Source organism: Rhincodon typus, chromosome 39 (assembly GCF_021869965.1).
Source record: "Rhincodon typus isolate 14 chromosome 39, sRhiTyp1.1, whole genome shotgun sequence".
Classification (NCBI taxonomy): domain Eukaryota; kingdom Metazoa; phylum Chordata; class Chondrichthyes; order Orectolobiformes; family Rhincodontidae; genus Rhincodon; species Rhincodon typus.
In genome coordinates, this window is record NC_063370.1 from 16,272,129 (window position 1) to 16,293,471 (window position 21,343).

Consider the following 21,343-nt stretch of genomic DNA (forward strand, 5'->3'; position numbering starts at 1 on the left):
ACCATCTGAAAACCTGGATGTACATATTGTGCCAAGTGGCTGGGCTGCCATGATATCTTGCCAATAACCAATGTGCTAATGTATTTGCCAATGGCTATTTGACTGTAGAGTCGTCACAATGGAACTGAACCTGGTCTGCAACTTTTGTCCATGCACTAGGTAGCAAAGTTAATTAAAATCCACATATCTCCCATCATTCTTGCCTGATTATAACAAGCTATCTCCTGCTTGGATGTCTATACTTCCAAAGCTCTGAACAAAATATATGAAGAAAACATTCTTATTTGAACTGGAGAACACCCACTGTAGGTGGCTACAATATTGGTAAGGATAGCCTTAGACAACAAGGGGATATAGATGGGCTGGTTAGATAGGCTGATCAGTGGCAAATATAATTTAATCTAGATTAATAAATGTGAGGTGATGCACTTAGAGTCATAGACTCATACAGCATGGAAACAGACCTTCAGTCCAAATTATCTGCTCTGACTGGACATCCCAATCTGACCTAGTACCAAACAGGACTACTTGCGCTCCAAATAGCGAAAGCAACATGTGATAGAGCTAAGTGATCCCACACCCAATGGATCAGATCTAAGCTCTGCAGTCTTGCCATATCCAGTCATGAATGGTGGTGGACAATTAAACAACTCACTGAAGGAGGAGGCTCCACAAATATCCCCATCCTCAATGATGGAAAAGCCCTGCACATCAGTGCAAAAGTTAAGGCTGAAGCCTTTGCAGAAATCGTCAGCCAGAAGTGCCAGGTAGATGATCCATCTCGGCCTCCTCTAGTGGTCCTTAGCATTACAGATACCAGTCTTCAGCCAATTCGATTCATTCCACGTGATATCAAGAAATGGATGCAGACACTGGATACTGCAAAGGCTATGGGCCCTGACAACATTCCGGCAATAGTACTGAAGACTTGTGCTCCAGAACTTGCTGCTCCCCTGGCCAAGCTGTTCCAGTACAGTTATAACACTGGTATCTACCTGGCAATGGAAAATTGCCCGAGTATGTCCTACATACCAAAAGCAGGACAAATCCAACCCGGCCAATTACCTCCTCATCAGTCTACTCTCGATCATCCGTAAAGTGATGGGAGGTGTCATCAACAGTGTTATCAAGCAGCACCTGCTCAGCAATAACCTGCTCAGTGACGCCCAGTTTGAGTTCCGCCAGGGCCACTCAGCTCCTGATCTCATTACAGCCTTGGTTCAAACACGGACAAAAGAGCTGAATTCCAGAGGTGAGATGAGAGTGACAGCTCTTGACATCAAGGCTGCATTTGACCAAGTGTGGCATCAAGGAGCCCCAGCAAAACTGGAATCAATGGGTATCAGGGGGCAAATGCTCCAGTGGTTGGAGTCATACCTGACACAAAGGAAGATGGTCGTGGTTGTTGGAGGTCAATCATCTCAGCTCACAAACATCTCTGCAGAAGTTCCTCAGGATAGTGTCCTAGGCTCAACCATCTTCAACTACTCCATCATAAGGTCAGAAGTGGGGATGTTTGCCAGTGATTGCACAATGTTCAGCACTATTCATGACTCCACAGATACTGAAGCAGTCCATGTTCACATGCAACAAGATCTGGACAATATCCAGGCTTGGGCTGACAAGTGGCAAGTGACATTCGCACAACACAAATGCCAGGCTATGACCATCACCAATAAGAGACAATCTAACCACCACCTCTTGACAGTGTTACCATCACTGAATCACCCACTATCAACATCGTGGGGGTTACCATTGACCAGAAACTCAACTGGACTCACCACATTAACACAGTGGCTACAAGAGCAGGCCAGAAGCTGGGAATACTGCGGCGAGTTACTCCCCTCCTGACTCCCCAAAGCCTGTCCACCACCTACAAGGCACAAATCAGGAGTGTGATGGAACACTCCCCACTTGCCTGGATGAGTGCAGCCCCAACAACACTCAAGAAACTCGACGCCATCCAGGACAAAGCAGCCCACTTGATTGGCATTACATCCACACGTATCCACTCCCTCCACCACCGATGCTCTGTTCCAGCAGTGCGTACTGTCTACAAGATGCACTGCAGAAATTCCCCAAATATCCTCAATCAGCACCTTCCAATCCCACGACCACTTCCATCTAGAAAGACAAGGGCATCAGACATATGGGAACACCACCACCCGCAAGTTCCCCTCCGAGCCACTCACCATCCTGACTTGGAAATATATCGCCGTTCCTTCACAGTCACTGGGTCAAAATCTGGAATTCCCTCCCTAATGGCATTGTGGGTCAACCTACAGCAGGAGGACTGCAGCCGTTCAAGAAGGCAGTTCACCACCACCTTCTCAAGGGCAACTAGGGATGGGCAAGAAATGCTGGCTCGCCAGCAACTCCCACATCCCACAAATGAATAAAAAAAATTTCCAACTTTAGACCCATATACCTCTAAACCCTTCCTATTCATATATCCACCCAGATGCCTTTTAAAAATTGTAATTGTATCTACCTCCACCACTTCCTCTGGCAGCTTGTTTCATATATGCACCATTGAGAAAAGAAGTTACCCCTCAGGTCCTTTTGAAATCTTTCCCTTCTCACCTTAAACCTATGTCCTCTAGTTTTGGACTCCCCCACCCTAGGAAGAAGACTTTGGCTATTCACTTTATCCGTGCCCCTCATGATTTTAAAAACCTCTATCACCTCTGCATCTGATGCTCCAGGGGAAAAAAGGTCTATTCAATCTCTCCCTAACATCCTGGCAACATCCTTGTGAATCTTTTCTCCACCCTCTCATGTTTAACAACATCCTTTCTGTAGAAGGGCTACCAGAATTGTATGCAGTATTCCAAAAGTGGCCTCACCAATGTCCTGCACAACTACAATATGACATCCAAACTCCTATTCTCAATCCTATGACCAATGAAAGCAAGTGTGCCGACTGCCTTCATCGTCACTCTGCCTACGAGAAACTGCATTTTCAAGGAACTATGCATCTGCACCCCTAGATCTCTTAGTTTGGCAACACTCCCCAGGGCCTTACCATTTGCTGTATGAGTCTTGCTCTGGCTTGTCTTACCAAATGCAACACCTCACATTTATCTAAATTAAACTTCATCTGCCACTCCTTGGCCCATCTGATCAAGTACAGGACAAACAAGGCAAGGGAATACACGATGAACAGTAGGACCCTGGCAAACACCAAGGATCAGAGGGTGTGGTTGGTGTGTATGTCCACCAGTCCCTGAAAGGTAGCAGGACTGGTGGATAAAATAATTAAGAAAACATCCGGTAGACTTGCCTTTATTGGTCGAGGCATAGAGTTTAAGAGCAAGGAGGTTATGCTGGAACTGTATAAAACATTGGTTAGGCCACAGCTAGAGTATTATGTGCAGTTCTAGAACCTATATTACAGGAAGGATGTGATAGCACTAGAGAGGATGTAGAGGAGATTTATCAGGGTGTTGCCTGGGCTGCGGAGTTTTAATTATGATGAGAGATTGGGCAGACTGGAGCTGTTTTCCTTGGAGCAGATGATGATGGTGGTGGGCGGGGGGGTTCAATAAGCCATATAAAATTATGAAGGGTAGACAGGAAGAAACTTTTCCCTGTGATGGAGCAATCAATGACCACGGGTCATAGACTTACCAAAATTAGAAATTGCTGGAAAAACTCAACAGGGCCGGCAGCATCTGGAGAAAAACTACAGTTACTGTTTTGGGTCCAGTGACCCTTCTTCAGAAACGACTGACTGTTCTGAAGAAGGATCACTGGACCCGAAACATTAACTGCTTTCTCTTCACAGATGCTGCCAGACCCGCTGAATTTTTCCGGCAATTTCTGATTTTGTTTCTGATTTCCAACATCCTCAGTTCTATGGTTTTTGTCACAGATTTAAGGTAGATTCCTCTTTCTTTGTCCCACCATTGGTGGCCATGTCTTTTGCTGAGTAGGCCATAAGTTATGAAATTCCCTACCTATCCGACTCTCTATCTCTCAGGTTCTTTAAAGCATTATAGACAGGCCCTTCAGCCCAAACTGGTTCATGCTGACCAAAATGTCCATCCACGCTAAACCCATTTCCCTGCACTTGGCCCATATCCTTCTAAACTTTTCCTATCCATGTATTCATCCAAATGCCTTTTAATGTACCTGCCTCAAACACTTCTGCTAGCAGCTCATTCCATCATGCGTACCACCCTCTGTGTAAAAAAGTTGCCCCTCAGGTTCCCATGTATTCTTTCCCCTCTTACCTTAAACTGATGCCCTCTAGTCCTCGATTCTCCAAGCCTGGGAAAATCATTGAATTATTTAAAAGCTACTTCCTTGACCAAAGTTTCAATCAGCCGTGCTATAATCTCCTTACAAAAACAGAAGTTGCTAGAAAAGCTCAGCAAGTCTGGCAGCATCTGTGAAGAAAAAATCAGAGTTAACGTTTCGGGCCCGGTGACTGTATAATCTCTTTAGGTAGCTCAGTGTCAAATCTGAACTAATGACTCTCCTGTGAAACCTTTAGGGTCTATAATCACGTTTAAGCTGGTATGTGAATGAGTGTGTGGTTTAATCTGTAGCACCAGTTTCTGTATGGCAGTTATATCAGTTTTAGACTAGCACTCACCTCCAGTCAGTGCCACCCCTTGAAACTGCCAGGCAGCAAAGGGACCAGTAAACCTGACAGAAGGTGCCAACAGCAATGAGCAGCAATATATGGCTGGTCAGAAAGTGTATCTTTTTAAACTGCGCCGATGATGATAGCTGTTTTGATTCATGGTCAGCGGGAATTTACAAACTGAACCACGCCCTCAGCTCATTTGTCTGAAGCAAGCTTTACTCCATCTTTGAAATAGCTGGAGGATCTTTCTTTGGACACAACTAGCTGGCTTAGATGGCCAGCTCATATGCTGATCATTCCTTACACACAAAAGAATTTAATAGCCAGCACTCTCCCCTGTGAATCAGAAGGTTATCGGTTCAATTCCCACTTTGGAGTCATTAGAATGGAATCTAAACTGACACTCTGAGTACTGTAACAACGAAGTGATGGATGCCCTGTAATTGTAAGTCTATTTCCAACAGATGAGGCTGTATGAGCTAGGATTTTTTTCCTTCGAGCATAGGAAGCTGAGGGGTGACCTTATAGAGGTTTATAAAATCATGAGGGACATAGATAACGTGAACAGCCAAGGTCTTTTTCCCATGGTAGGGGAGTCCAAAACTAGAGGGTTTAAGCTTAAGGTGAGAGGAAAAGGAACCTAAGGGGCAACCCTTTCACACAGAGAGTGGTGTATGTATGGAATGATCTGTCAGAGGAAGTGATGGAGGCTGGTACAATTACAACATTTAAAAGGCATCTGGAAAGGTTCAAAGGGATATGGGTCAAATGCTGATAAATGAGACTAGATTAATTTAGGATATCTGGTCAGCACAGCCATGTTGGCCTGAAGGGTCTGTTCCATGCTAGATGACTCTATGACTCCAGAATGCAGTAACAGGACACGGCCATTCAACTCCTCAGACCTGTTCCAGCACTTAATGAGATCACTGCTGATCTGTAATACTGGATTATTGCTAAAAGATATTGGGACATGCAGAGCACCCTTTAAAAGGTTCCCTGCTCCTCTTCACACAGACATAACTGAAATGGAAGAACAACAATAGCAATCTGCATTTATATAGCACCTATGACCTAATACAACAGTCCAAGGCGATTCAGTGGAGTATTAACATACAAAACTTGACACTGACCCACACATATGATTCACACAGCAGGTAGTTAGGATATGGAATATATTGCCTGGAAGTGTAGTGGAGGCAGGTTCAATTGAGGTAGTCTTGAGGATGTTGGATGATTATTTAAATAGAAACAATGTGCACAGTTACAGATAAGACAAAATGCTCAGAGGGCCAGTTCAGACATGATGGGCCAAATGATTCCCTTCTACACTGTAATAGTTCTGTGATTCAGTCACCCAAACAAAACAAGAGTGCCAGAAACTTAGTTTCAAAGACAAACTTTAAGGAATGTCCTGAATAATGAAAGATTTGCATTTATGTAAGCACTTTTCACAAGCACTGTACATCTCAGAGTACTTTGCAGCTAATGACATTTGTCTAAAATGCAATCACTAACGTAATACAGGAAATACGGCAGTCAGTGTGTACACCTCAAACGGGAGATTTGGGGAAAATAAGGGATTCATTCCTGCGTGTATCCCTCTGAAAGGCAAACCTGATGCTGTTGAGAAAAAATTTATTTTGGTTATGCTGGACTTTACTGACTATGTCACTACACCTAGTGACCACTGCAGTTTTGTTCCCCTATGGAGGAGCAACCAATCTCACTCCTATTATTTTCCCTCAGGTTTGACAGCTCTGAGAGACTGTCTAGTCTTCATTGAACTGGATGGTAATTTATTCACAGCTCCACTGACAACAGACTGTTCCAAAATTCATTGTATTTGCCTATAGAACTGCTGAGTCTATATTAGGAGAAAATCATTGGCCCAAGAGGTGTCATTAGGTTTGACTATATTTGATAGAATTTAATATAAATCAGATGTAGCAAACCCTGTTTTCATAGATCTACAGAACCATGGATAAAGTTTAAATCCCAGTTCCTCTTAACTTACATAAATTCCAACAGGTCCAATTCAAGCAGCAACACCACAGATGGTCTGTCCCTATACCAAATGGATTGCAGTGGTTCAAGAAGTCAGCTCACCACTAACTTCTTGAGAGGTAATTTAGGATGGGCAATAAATGCTGGCCCTGCCAGCGATACCCACACCCTATGAACGAATAAAGAAAAATTTTTAAAATGCGGAGGATGGACAAGTGAGTAAGACTTAGCCCACAGCTTTTTCGTACATGTGCATACAACCACAAAAAACATAAATTATAGAAGGAAGAATGGGTCATTTGATCTCTCCAGCTTTCTTCCCCATTTTCTTAGATCATAATTTATCTGATTGTGGCCTTAACTTGACATTCCTCTTTGCCATGACTCGTTGCAGATTGAGGATCTGTCTAACTCCATCTTAAAGGTATTCAATAACTGCATTGCTCCCTGGCAGACAGAACTCCAAAGATTAAAGAGCCTCTGAGGGAGAAATTCCTTCTCATTTCTATATTAAATAGGGAACCCCTTATTTTGAAACTGCACCCTATTTCTGGCCTCTCCCTCTAAAACATCTATCCTGCCAAGACACTTCAGAATATGACATTTCAATAAGATCCTTTGGCTGTCTCTGAACTGTTTCCAGGACATGGGCCTGGTTCTGGTTAAGACCCACCCTCCCTGGAACCAATATTTGATGTCTGGTCATTTTTTCCAGAATTGGTTTTGTGGAGAAAGTTCTTACAATCAGAGAGCAAAATTTCAGGCCATTCATTCCTAAAATCCATTCAGAAATTTTAAATCCTCTCATGTAGTTAAGTAGTTGTACAGACAAACAAACTCCTATTCAGTAATCACTTCAAAGATAGCCTTCCTTTAATGGCCTCTGAAAAATGTGAACTCAGGCTCCCTACTGAAGTCAGTGGTTTTGAAACTTTTGAAATATGGCCATTCACAATGGGCTCAGCTGTAATAACAATCCTTGAAAAATGTCACAATGAAATCTGCAAGAAGGGATAGCTCATTTCTTTTTTTTAAGCTGCCAATCAATGCACTCCAGCTAAAGGTGTCTTTCTTCCTACTCAAACTGAAAACTGCAAACTTTTTTTTCTACTTTTAAAGGGCAGAGGATTTACATAACTTCAATAAGATAACTATTACATTTAAACAGACTTTATCCACCCTTCAAGAGCATCCATGTCTCTTCCACAAATTTGTGATACCAACACTAGGTTAAAGTCTTCAGAACAATGAAGGAGGGTCCTTTTCAACACTAATGTCAAATGGCGCTGCTGAGATCAGGCTGCTCACCTGTATGATTTACTCTGCATCCACCTCTCCCATCAGAAAAACATGGGATCTGCTGCAAATGGGTTGAAGACTTCTATTCAATAATTTTTTATCTGGGTCCAGCCCACCATTTTTAAATTCCTCCAGATTGTGACAATCCAGGCCATGTGCTCTCCTTACCATCTTTACATCATTGACAAATGTGGCTACAATACACTGAGTGTGTTCATTCGAGTTATTAATATAGATTGTGAACAGTTGAGGCTCCAGTACTGATCCCTGAGGCACTGCACAAGTTATCATTATCAACATGAAACAGACCCATTTATTCTGAGATAACAAGGTGTAGAGCTGGATGAACACAGCAGGCCAAGCAGCATCAGAGGAGCAGGAAAGCTGACGTTTCAGGTCTGGACCCTTCTTCAGATTTTCTGAAGTTCATCCAGCTCTACACCTTGGTATCTCAGATTCTCCAGCATCGGCAGTTCCCACTATCTCTGAACCCATTTATTCTCACTCTGTTTCCTGTTAGTTAGCTGGCCTTCTGTCAACAGTACTACATCATCCCCAACACCCAAGGCTCTTATCTTATGCAGCAACATTTAATATGGCACCTTATCAAATACCTCTTGGAAAGCCACATGCACTCCATCTCCCAGTTACTCTTCATCTATCCTGTTTGTTACAAACTTCAAGAACTCTAATACGTTTATCACATGTGATTTCCCTTTCATAAAACCATGAATCAATCCTAGAATAGTACAGCACATAAGGAGGCCTTTCAGTCATTAAATCTATGCCACCTCTTATAAAGGACAATCCATTTAGTCCCACTTCTTTTATCATGTCCTTGATTTTTTTTTCTTTCAGTATTTATTAAATTGCCTTTTAGAGGTGGCTTTGAATCTGTATCCACCAATCCAAACCCTAGGCACTTACTGTCTGGAAAGGATTTTCCACATGTCCCCTCTGATCTGTGCCTCACATTTATCAATCAGTTTATCTTTATTTTCTGTGTCTAAACCCTTCAGGATTTTAAACACCAATATTAAGTCTCCTCTTACAACTGTGACACTAACGCAAATTTTCCACTTGTGTAACTGTAACCCATCATCACTGGAAATATTCTACAGATCTCCTTAGTGTGGTCTCCAAAGCGTCACATCCTTCCTAAGGTGTGGAGTCCAGAGTCATACGCTTTAGTAACTGTTTTGTTAACCTGCAGCATTGCCTTCAAATATTTGTACACACTAGTCCCCAGGTCTCCCTGATCTTGCATTCCATTTTAAAGTTGTGTAATTCAGCTTCTACTATCTCTCCTATTCATTCATTCATGGAATGCAGGCTTTACTGGCTAGACCAGCATTTATTGTCCATCCCTAATTGTTCAGAGGGGTGTGAAGAGTCAACCACATTGCTGTGGGTCTAGAGTCACATTTAACACAAAACAGGTATGGATGGCAGATATTTTGCCCTAAAGGGCATTAGTGAATGAAATGCAGTTTTATGATTATTGACAGGTTATCATTAGGGCAACCTTTTATTCCTGATCTTCAATGAATTCAAATTTCACCAGCCACCATGTTGGATTTCGTACCCATGTTGCCAGAGCATTAGCCTGAGGTTCTGCATTATGAGTCCGGTGATATAACCAATATGCCACTACCTCCTCAATATTGATTATATTACATCTGTGTTTCTGGCCTCTGTTAATATCATGTGTTCAGCATATTGAAAACAATATGCTTAAGGCTGCTCAGACACAATTCCTTCAATGCAATTACTTCACCCTACACCACAGTTTAAGCCTTGTGCTCTTCTGAATCCCTAACCTTAAGCATCCTTATCCATATCACCTTGCTTTCTCATTTCACCCCTGCTGGTGAATGATCTTCTTCACCATTCAAAAGCTCCTCACTGCATATCTCTGATCATGGCTTCCACCACTTCCATAAACCCTTCCCCTAAACCCAAGGACCAGATTACAAACTACCTTGGAACATAAACAAAATGAAAGATCTGGGAAATCTGAAATAAAAACAATAAATGCTGGAGAAACTCAGCTGGTCTGGCAGCATCTGTGGAGCGAGAAACTGAGTCAATGTGTTGAGTCCAATATGACTCTTCTTCAGAAATTTAGAGAAGCAGCGCAAAACTACTGAACTGTGAGGCACCTCACACCACAGAGTAAAATCATATCTCCACATATACATGGTCACACACACAACACACATACAGACACAGAGAAACGTAGAAAATAGGTGCAAGAATTGGCGATTCAGCCCTTCAAGCCTGCACCACCATTCAATTCAATAATGGTGGATTGTGCGATCTCAGTATTCTGTTTCTGTGCTTTCCCCACATCCCTTGATCCCTTTAAATTCAAATGCCACATCTAGCTCCCTCTTGAAAACATCTAATGAACTGGCACCAACAACTTCCTGTGGGAGAGAATTCCACAGGTTCGCAACTCTCTGAATAAAGAAATTCTTCCTCAAGTCAGTCCTGAATGGCTTACCCATTATTCTTAGACTGTGACCCCTAGTTCTGGACCTCCCCAACATCGAGAACATTCTTCCTGCATCTAACTGTCTAGTCATATCAGGATTTTATATTTTTCTATGAGATACCCCCTCATTCTTCTAAATTCCAGCAAATACAAACCCAGTTGATTCAATCTTTTCTCACATGTCAGTCCTGCCATCCCGGGAATCAGTCTGGTGACACTTCGCTGGACTCCCTCAATAGCAAAATGTCCTTCCTTAGACTAGGAGACCAAAACTGCACACAATACTCAAGATGTGGCCTCACCAAGGCCCTCTATAACTGCAGCAAGACATCCTTACTCCGATGCTCAAATCCTCTCACTGTGAAGGCCAGCATGCCATTAGCTTTCCTCACTACCTGCTGCACCTGTACGCCAACCTTCAGCGACTGTTCTACTATGATACCCAGGTCTCGTTGCACTTCACCTTTTCCTAAACTGCCACCACTCAGACAATATTCTGCCTTCCTGTTTTTGCCATCAAAGTGGATAACCTCACATTTATCCACATTATGTTGCATTTGCCAAGTATTTGCACACACAGCCAGTCTGTCCAAGTCACCCTGCAGCCTCTTCGCATGCTCCTCACAGAACACACTGCCATCCAGCTTAGTGTCATCTGCAAATTTGGAGACATTGCATTTAATTCCTTATTCCAAATCATTAAAGTATATTGTGAACAGCTGAGGTCCCAGCACTGAACCCTGTTGTACCCCACTCATCACTGCCTGCCACTCTGAAAAGGACCTGTTTATTCCAACTCTCTGCTTTCTGTCTGACAACCAGTTCTCTATCCACATCAATACATTACTTCTGATACCATCAGCTTTAATTTTCCTTACTAATCTCTTGTGTGGAACCTTGTCAAAAGCATTTTGAAAGTCCAGATACACAACATCTACTGATTCACCCTTGTCCACTTTACTAGTGACATCCTCAAAAAATTCCATAAGATTTGTCAAGCATGATTTCCCTTTAGTAAATCTATGCTGACTAGGACCAATTCTGTCAACTGGTCTGCCATCTCTTTGTTGTCCATTATGAATTTACCAGATTCTAACTACAAAGGACCTACATTTACCTTCACCAGTCTTTTTCTCTTCATATATCTATAGAAGCTTTTGCAGTCAGTTTTTATGTTTTCTGCAAGCTTACTTTCATATTCTATTTTCCCTTTCTGAACCAAACACACACACACACGTCAAACACACACAGACACAGGCAAACATACACAGGGAAACAGGGATGGTCTCACACACACACACAGACACACACACCCCTAATGAGTAAATCGAGCTCAGTTGTTCAGGATTGGTGTCTGGAAGCACTTCTTCACACAGAGGGGAATGGAAGTCTCCAAAAATTTGTTGGAGATGGGGTAGGCTAATAGTTTCAAATCTAAGGTTGAAGAAAACATTTTTGGAGCAACAATATTAAGGGTTATGGAACTGCGGCCAGTAGATGGAGTTAAAATACAAATCATGATCTGATTGAATGATGTGACAGCCTCAATGGGCTGAATGGCTTCCTGCTGTTCCTATGTATTTCAGCCACGGATTCACTGGACATCCTAAAATCCAGGTTAATTTTCCCCTTTCTGCTACAATCATGTGAGAGGGAACAGGATGATTCTTCCCTTTCCCCTCCTCATTTGACTGCAACAAGTTTTACTAAAAGAATATGTTTGTTAGTTATGAGTTTTTAACTATTTATGTGCAGTGACCAGGGGAAAAAGACACAAACAGGTTCCTTCAAGTTTTGTTTTAAAAAAGAGGGTTATAATTATTGTACTTAACCAGGTTTATGTAAAATTATACAAACGCTCCAAATTCCAAACACACACACACACCCCACTCTCAGCCACACACATCTGACCAGGTAAGGTTCTCAGATGGGTTTTTACAACAATCGTTGACAGTTACTATGGTCACCAACAATGACTCTTTATATCCCAGATTCATTGTTTGAATTTAAATTCCACCATCTGCCATGGCAAGATATGAACCTATGCCCCTGGAGTATTAGTGTAGGTTCCTAGATTACTAGTCCAGTGACATTACCTCTATGTTACCATCTCCTCATTATTGCCATTGTCCACATAAATGATTAGAAGGTAGAAGCCATTGCTACACAGCAGGGAACAGATATTAGCGATTCACACCTGCTTATGACAAACTAGTTTCTCTACAGCCTCCTTTATGAAATTTCAGGTTTGGAGGCAATGAGGTTCAAGGATTTTGAGTTTTGGCAGGTCTATAGACAATACAAAGTGTGAATTGTACAGGTGGTTTTCTGTCAGGATCTCCACTCAAAGGTGGATACCCCACCCAGGGCATTTTAAAGTGGAATTTTCTGATTTGTCTGAGTTTCAAAGATCACTTGACTCTTTAGGGTCATCTTAACAGTATGCAGTTTTAGTTGTATTAAAACTTAGTCAGTGATTTTTCACCAGTAAATACATAAAGTCTTTTTCTTTTTAAAAAGCACACTGCTGTGGCAATTTACAGCCTCATTAGCAGCAGTCCAATTGTTATTTGATGTTGACTTGTGAGTATCACTAGCATGTTCCTGTGTTCATTTCCCCAAATGTCCCCTGAGAAAGTGGTGGTGACCAGGCTTCTTCAACCAGGTGCACTCTCTGTGCTTTTACTTTTGGAGTGCTTTGGTGCTATCGAGTGGCTTGCTGGGGCCATTTCTGGGAGCTATTAGGGAGTCAATCATACTGTTCTGGCTCTGGGATCATGTGTACACTAGACTAGATTGATTTTCTCCCTGAGGGACATTAGTGACCTAGATGGGTTTTTTGTACAGTCATAGAGTTGTACAGCATGGAAACAGACCCTTCAGTCCAACTTGTCCATGCCAACCAGATATCCTAAATTAATTTAGTTCCATTTGACAGCAACTAGCCCATCTCCCTTTGAACCCTTCCTATTCATGTTCTGGTCATTTCATGATCAATATTGCATTGCTATCGTTGGTTTATAACCTATGGTAGTGACAGCAGAGAAGCAGAGTTGGATTATATCATGGTCTTCCCTAATGAGGCACTGACCAGCAGCAGAGAGTGCTGATGGCAGAACTGTTTGCAAAGAGAAAACATCAGAGAAACGCAAAAGTCCAGGACTGAAGGAGGAATTCAGAGAGTCAGAGACAGCTAAGAGAAATAGAAGCAATGACGGATATCACTAACCACCGGGGAATCTCAGTGGCACACTTGATTAGGAAGACCAAAAACATGTCTACTACCGAAAAAGCGCACATCAGAAGTGATGGAACACTCTCCACTTGCCTGGATAACTGGGGGAGGAGACTGAAATAATGTGGACACTTGTTGCAAAGAGAGAGAGAGAATGAGGGAGAGAGTGAGAGAGAACATGTGGTGAGGCAAGTCAAGGAGATAGGACTGTCAGAAGAAAGGGAACAGCAAGACCTAAGATCGGATGGAAGGATGTGGCAGCAAAATAATTAAATACGATGGAGACAATAAGGACTGCAGATGCTGGAAGCCACAGTCTATTAGTGTGAGGCTGAAAAAGCACAGCAGGTCAGACAGCATCCAAGGAGCAGGTAACTCAATGTCAGGACTAGGTACTGTAGAACATCTATAGAATCAATTAAATATAATGGATTTGGAAGGGGAATAAATAGCTGACAGGGGTGTGATCAATCAACATTGTGGTGATCCCAACTAAATTCAGAGTAGCAAAAAGACGACGATTGTGACAAATTCTGAGTAAGTGTCATTAAGGTAGATGTATCTGACTTAAAGGCAATTATTCAACCAGATATAATTAAACCAGTTTTAGGCAATGGACTCCTTACAGAAGCCAACCTATAGTAACAAGTACACACTGCATCTAGTAAGAATCAACATCTCTATTACAGTTCACTGTGGAGGAGGACTGGAAATCAGGCCTTGCTATTCCTTGTATCATCACAAAAGTTAAGGATTCTAAAAGTGCACAGATTAACAGAAGGCACAGACCAGGTTTCTATACTTATCAAGAATTTATGTTTATTATAAATAGGCTATAGTTACAGATAAACAATTATGAACTGTTGAAATATAACTCTACAGTTAAAACACTAACCATCTTTTAAAATCCCTCTCTATACACACATTCAGACAGACACAGATAGAGACAGAGACAAAAAAGGGTGTAGTGGACGGAGGGGAAGACTGGGAAGTCAGTTCAGTGGTCCCAGTCCACAGTGTTTGCCAAGATGATCCTTTTTTTGATTTGAATGCTGTTTCTCAATCTCCCTTCTCTAGGTACTTTCATGTGTTTGCAAGAGGCATTGGGTGACTCATTTCCACATATGAAGATCTTTAACTGATCAATTAAAAGTCACAGCTTACAGCAATAGGAGAGGGGAAATAACATGTCTATCTTTAGACATAAGATGCTTTTCACTATAGAGCAAAAAGAAACTCCTTCCCTCCCAGAGGTCTAATGTTTTCTGCCAAAATATTCACACCCCCACCAAGCAGTTCAGCTACCTGGGAGTCAATTCCATAGTTGTTGGCAGGCAGAAGGCCCTTGTCTCTGGTCACTAAACCAGAGAGCAATCAGCTGCTTGTTGCTAGCCAAAGCTCCATTCATATTCAGCCTTTGGTGCCAGCTCATCTGCAAACTAGGCTGTCACTACTGCTTAAACTAGCAGCAGTGTAAAGAACACTTACAATAAGTGTCAGGTAACTTGCTTTCAAAAAGTGAAGCAATCCTTTAATAATGCTTTGTCTTTAAACCAGATCTTTTCCCACTTTAATCCACAATGTAAAATACAGAAAATAAAAAGATATAAACTTTACAACCTCATCAAAAGAAGAAAATCAGAAAAACAAACAAGTGGAGATTCAAGACCTGAAGAGAGGAGCAGATTTGTCAGTTCATCCTTCTATTTAATTACAGCTAATTGGTGAAGAATTCTCAAGGAACTGAGCTGTGTCTAATATCAGAACAAGAGTTTGTTCAATATCTCTACTAATGGATTGACTGTGGGAACAAAGAAACATGAGCAGGATGTTCAACACATCCAAGCCTGTTCCACCATTCAGTCGGATCTTGGTTGATAGGAATTTTAACTCCATTTACCTGCCTTGACTACACATCCCTTCATTGTCTCATCCAACACAAATTTGTCAGTCTCACATCTAAAATTTTTAACTGACCCCCACCCAAATCTCCTTATCCCAAAACAGGATTTTGAAGAGAGAGGGGTCACATTTCGACTTAGAGGTGATGCTTAGCATTAGCCCTTGATAATCTGCATGACAACTTTCACCAAAGAAAGACATTTCTCTCTCTTTATTCTAGCAACTGCTTTAGTAAACTTAGCCACCTCTAGAGAAATGTGCCAAAGATTTTTAGTTATCAAAGATGGCCCTACAAAAATCTATACTCCAGAGGCAGACATTTTAATGTCAAGACTACAGTCTGAATGTGACCTTAGTTTTTGTGATAAACATTTACTTCCATCATTTTCTCTGAATCTAGTTTCTGCTTCTTTTGGTTAATCAGTGTTAATTCTGAGCTGGAGTGAAAATATTTAATTCAGTAATTTTTTTTAGAAAGCTTAAATTTATGTGCAGTATATTTCAGGTTGTCCCAAAATTCCTCACAGCCAATAAATTGTTGTCAGAGTGTGGTCACTGCTGTTATGCAAATAAACACAGAATATGACAAGTAGCCATGAAATAATGACAGGGAATCTGTTTTAGTAATGGGCAGATCTCCCATGCTCTTACTCAGGCAGTACCATTTGATTTTATATGCCTAAATTAGGGTGGGCAGGTGATGGCTGCAAACAACACCTCCACCTGAAGGACAGCATTGTTGATAATAAAGCACTTTTCTCACAGGGCTGCACTGAACAGTCAGTGTTAGCTACATGCTCAAGTCCTGTCAATTGTGCTTGAAGACACAACATTGGTGAGAGCTGAGAGTGCAACTCATTGACCAGGCTAATCACAGACCACTTGCTTAATTCAACTCTTCCTTTAGTTGTACTGAATGATTGTCCTCTGGGCATCAAGCTATTTACCTTCCCCATCCACTTCTATGGACAAGTCTTTCATTCAAAACAGTGGAGGAGGAACACATGCTAATGCTCGTTACATTTAATGTGATTTCTTCAATCTTTTTTCTGAAGACTATTCCTTTTGAAAATGCTCAATCGTTCTCAGGAGGTAGACACCTCAGTTATCTTGCGTCAGCAAGTGGATTGCGTATATTAAATCAGCAGACTATTTGACCACAAGGGGCATCACATCTCATCCTTATCTTTACTCATCAGCCCCATGCAGCAAGATGATGAGGGTGGGGCTGAGTTTACTCCTTCTGTAGCACAGGGTTTTGAGGTCTTGAAACTGTTGCTACTGCCTTGCAGCCAGAGCCAAGCTAAATTAATGTGGATCTCAGGTAAAACCTATGATTAATGCTGAACTGATTCAGTTCCACGTTGTACAGGTATGAACCTAGCTACTGCGCCCCTTTGTCCTACACCCCTATCTGGACACATCGGCCTCAGTAGGAGTCTGACCCTGCCCACTTCAGAAGCCATTGGATTTCAAGGCACTGGCCACAAGTGAAAGCTTCACGCTGAACAGTTAAAATCCTGACACTGTATTTTAAATCAGCCAGAACATAACACAATTGACAAAATCCCCCACAGTTTTTCATCAACATTTTGCGGCATCATTGAGTGAAACAGTTCACTTTGTGGATGGGCTTCAACTTATTTTTTTTTAAATAACCTGTCAAGATAATCTTTGGAGGTTCTTTTGTTGTCCTAGTTTTACTGGTTTGATGTCATAGCAACAACACTCAACAGATGATTTAGAACCAGTCTCAGGACAGCTCGAATCATCTCTTTCCCTGTTGTTGATTCAGGATCAGCATTTGATAACGTATCGTTTTATAAACAGAAAGACCTGTAACCACAGCACAGTAACAGATTCATGCTCAGCCTTTACCCTGTGTTAAAGCCAGGTTGTTCATCTTCTGTACCTCAGACAGCTACCTCACTCAATACTAATCCCCAAACCATGCAAGCAAAACACCAGCAAATGACAAAGATTTCAATCAAACCAAAACTTAGCCTGTCCCACAATGTGTGATCTGGCATCCTACCTTGTGGCAACTGCCGTTTGAACAATTGGTACTTTTACTGGGAAGCAGATGGTTCCAGTCTGCCCCTCGTTAAACACAAAGAACAGCCGAGGTTGCAACAAGAAATCTTCACCAGGAAGGTGCCCGCTTCACTTTCAAAAGCTGCCCTCCCACCCCCAAGCACACACAACCCACCAGCTCCCAGGTAAAGTCACTCCAAGTGCCCGGACAGAGGGCTGCCCATCACCACTCTCCAGTGTCAGGTCGAGAGCCTAACGCTAGAAAAGTCTGTTTACAAATCAATCAAATCGGACAAAACACACAAAGCGGGGAGAAAGTGGTCCAGCTCTCATCTGCCTGAAAGCACACGCTCTTTGTTGGAAAACACATTGCAAAACGACATGTTAGAGATGGCGTTTTTATATCTCTATTATTAATATTCCAATACTAACCGTCAATCTCCCCCTTTGTGTGCGTTTTGGAAAAGTCTTTTTGTGAGTAAATCCAGTCTGTGATGGCGCTCTCTCTCTCTCCCGTACTGTGCCTTCGGATGAGCCGCTCTTTACAAAGCTCTTTAAAAGGCAGGACGCTGCCCTCCAGCTCCTACAATCTCATTCAGTAATAGCAAACACACACACACACATACACACTGCAGCAAAACGCTGACAGCTCTTGAGTGACACTCCACCCATCACCCAGGCTCCACCCCGCCTGACTGACCAAAGGATCTACTCGAATTCGGTCCAAAATGTGCGATATACAATTGAACAAAGGGATGCAGGAGGCGGAATGGGCCCTGAGCTGCCTCTTTCACTCTGTGTTTAAACAAAGAGAAATCCACTTCGTACGTTGGATTGAGTGATCCTAAGCCAGCACTCCAGCATGGTATTTAGCCTTGACATGGTTCTGGCTAGTATTTTGATTCATGGCAACAAAGTTTCAAATGTGTGCATTCTACACTCTGCTAACAAATAGCATTAGCATGTAGCATAAGTAATAAGCGGTCCACGATATGACAAATACTTGTTCAGAAACAAAACAGAGAAATGACAGCCTATTCTACTGTATTACAGACTCTCCAAAAGGACAACAGAACATCTCATAACATGTCCGTTTTCAGATAATGAATAGGTCGAATATTTTCTCTCATCTTTAGTGGTCACTTCAGTCTTATCTACTTTCAATGCCAAGAGTAGGTAATATCACTATCTATTTTCAAGCTTTTTTAAAAAATGTGTTGTCCACCCAGTTCACAACTGCTTACAAACAGTCTGGACAAAATATGATTCAGTGTGAAGTTTTAATTGGAAAGCTACTGAATAATTTTTACATTAACAGGATATTCTGGCACTACTTCAAAATTCTCACAGTGTGATATGAATGTAACAGGGAGCTGGATGAGAAACCAAACTGTTAGCATCCTGAGTATTCAGAATATGTGCTTTGAAGCGATATCTCTGGAGATGTGACACACATCGGTGTGACATAATCATACACTGGCAATGAAATATAATCTGGTCAAATATACCAATTCTACTGTCCACTATCAATGTGCTCGAGGTTATCATTGACCAGAAGCTCGACTAGACTTACCATACTTATAAGAGCAGGTCAGAGGCTAGGAATACTGCAGCGAGTAACTCATCTCCTCGCTCCCCAGAGCCTGTCCACCATCTACAAGGCACAAGTCAGGAGCGTGTTAGAATATTCCCCACTTGCCTGAATGAGTGCAGCTCCACAGCACTCAAGAAGCTTGACACCGTCCAGGTCAAAACAGCCTGTTTGACTGGCATCCCATTCTTTAACATTAACCCACTAACAAATACAAACAAGGGGCTTACCACCTGATTCTGGTCCCTGTTGCAACTTTGGCACATGCTTGAGGCAGTGCACACCACTGCTGATTTCCCTCAGGAAAGGCAAGGCAAAGTCTTGAGGAGATGTTCTTTCTTGATTTGCAGGGCCACGATCACCCTTTGAGGCCCAAACATTTCTCCTCCAGACCCTGTAACCTTACCCAGGAATTTCTGAGGAGATTTGATAGAGGTCTTCAAAATCAAGTGGCAACTGGATAGAGTAGAGAGCGAGAAACATTTCCCATTAATGGAAGGATTGAGAACCAGAGGACAGAGATTTAAGGTAATTGGCAAAAAAAGTGATGATGACATGTTGGAAAACATTTGTCTACAGCAATTGTGCAATTGGTAACCCATCCAGGACTTTCAACATTCATTCCCTTCATCCCCAAAACACAGGGGCAGCAGAGTGTGCCATCTACAAGAAGCACTGCAGAAACTTATCAAAACTCCTTTGACAGCACCTTTGAAAGTCATGACCTCTGCCACCTCGAAGGACAAGGGCAGCAGATACTTGGAAGCATCACCACCTGCAAATTCCCTTTCAAAATACACCATTCTGACTTGGAAATATATCATTGTTCCTTCAATGTCACTGGATCAAAATCCTGGAAGTTCTTCCCTACCAGCACTGTGGGTAGCCTTCACTTCAAAGACTGCAGAGATTCAAGAAGGCAACTCATTACCACCTTCTCAAGGGCAACTTCAGATAGGCAATAAATGTTGACCCAGCCAGGGACACCCAGATCTCATGAACAAATAAAAGTGGTTAGGATCTGAAATGCACTGGCTGACAGTCTGATGGAGACAGATTCACACATAGCTTTCACAAGATAATGGAATAATTATCTGATGGGGTAAGACTTGTAAAGCCAAAGAGAATGGCAGTGGGTGTATTGCCCTTGGAAACAGCTGGAACAGGCACAACCAGGTGTAACATTCTGTACCATTCTATAGTTCTGTGAGGCCCAGATCCCTCCTTGGTGACCATTTGAGTGCAGGTTCTTACCACTGTGGAGATGAAGAGCACAAAAATGGAGGCTGCCGATTTTGAGACTTTTCTTTTGCTAAGAGTTTTCAAGTAAACACACAGTTGTAGATTGGGTTTCAGATTTAATCTATTACTGGAAAGCTGTCACATGTCTCTGTTCTTTATGGAATGTCAGAAATGGAGCAGTATCCAGTTCATTCACAAGGCAATAGATCAGACTTCTTCGATGGGACAGCATTGATTCATTTTGTTTCATCATGTCATTACACCAGGTCCTCATTTTCAGAAGTTAAAGGGGACTGAGCAATATGACAGGTTTACACCAGTGTTGTCAACTCGGCTTGGGTGCAAGACCCTAGCAGTTTCATCACCTGACCTTCTAATGCAAGCCACTCTATCCTCCCACACCCGCTATTGGTCTGTCATCCAGATACACAGCTTTCTCACAGTCAACTGGAGAAGAAATGGACAGTGGATTAAGCTCACTGTCAGTCAGTGCTTTGTCCAATATTTTCAAAAGAAATGAATTAAAGCATTCAAAGAAAGTGCCAAAATCATCTTTCCTGCCTCTCTGATTTTCCTCCCAGTATTTTGTTTCGCTTTTGGCTTTGCCCTGACAATTGAACATCATTTCCTTTTAAGATTGGTAACCATTGGTTATACACTGGCCTTTGGGTATGGGTCAAAGACAGATACAGGCTGATGAAATGAAGGTAGGTCGGCTTTGTAAAACCTCAAACAGTCTTGGTCCAATTGTTGTGAATGAACACTGAACAATGTTATCCCCCCAATTGATAAGCTGACAGAAAGGCCGTGGATAACTGACATGCAAAATGAAAGATTATTACACCTTTGCTCTTGTTGGTGCAGTCCAGTGGTAACACACAGGTTGAATACTCTGGGTTGAAGTTGTACTCAGGAATGTGAAGGGCTGTGGTTGGCTGATAG

The 21,343-nt window shown here is 42.1% G+C and overlaps 1 protein-coding gene across 2 annotated transcripts in view; it reads right to left on the reverse strand.

The window, feature by feature from the left end:
* The window catches only part of LOC109921752 (synaptosomal-associated protein 25-like), an 80,499-nt gene extending 62,316 nt beyond the window's left edge, over positions 1 to 18,183 (reverse strand). For both annotated transcript variants that reach the window (XM_048618326.1, XM_048618325.1), the window contains exon 1: positions 18,001 to 18,183. The gene's annotated coding sequence lies outside the window, so the exon portion shown is untranslated. The remainder of the gene's footprint in view (positions 1 to 18,000) is intronic.
* Positions 18,184 to 21,343: the final 3,160 nt, after the last annotated feature.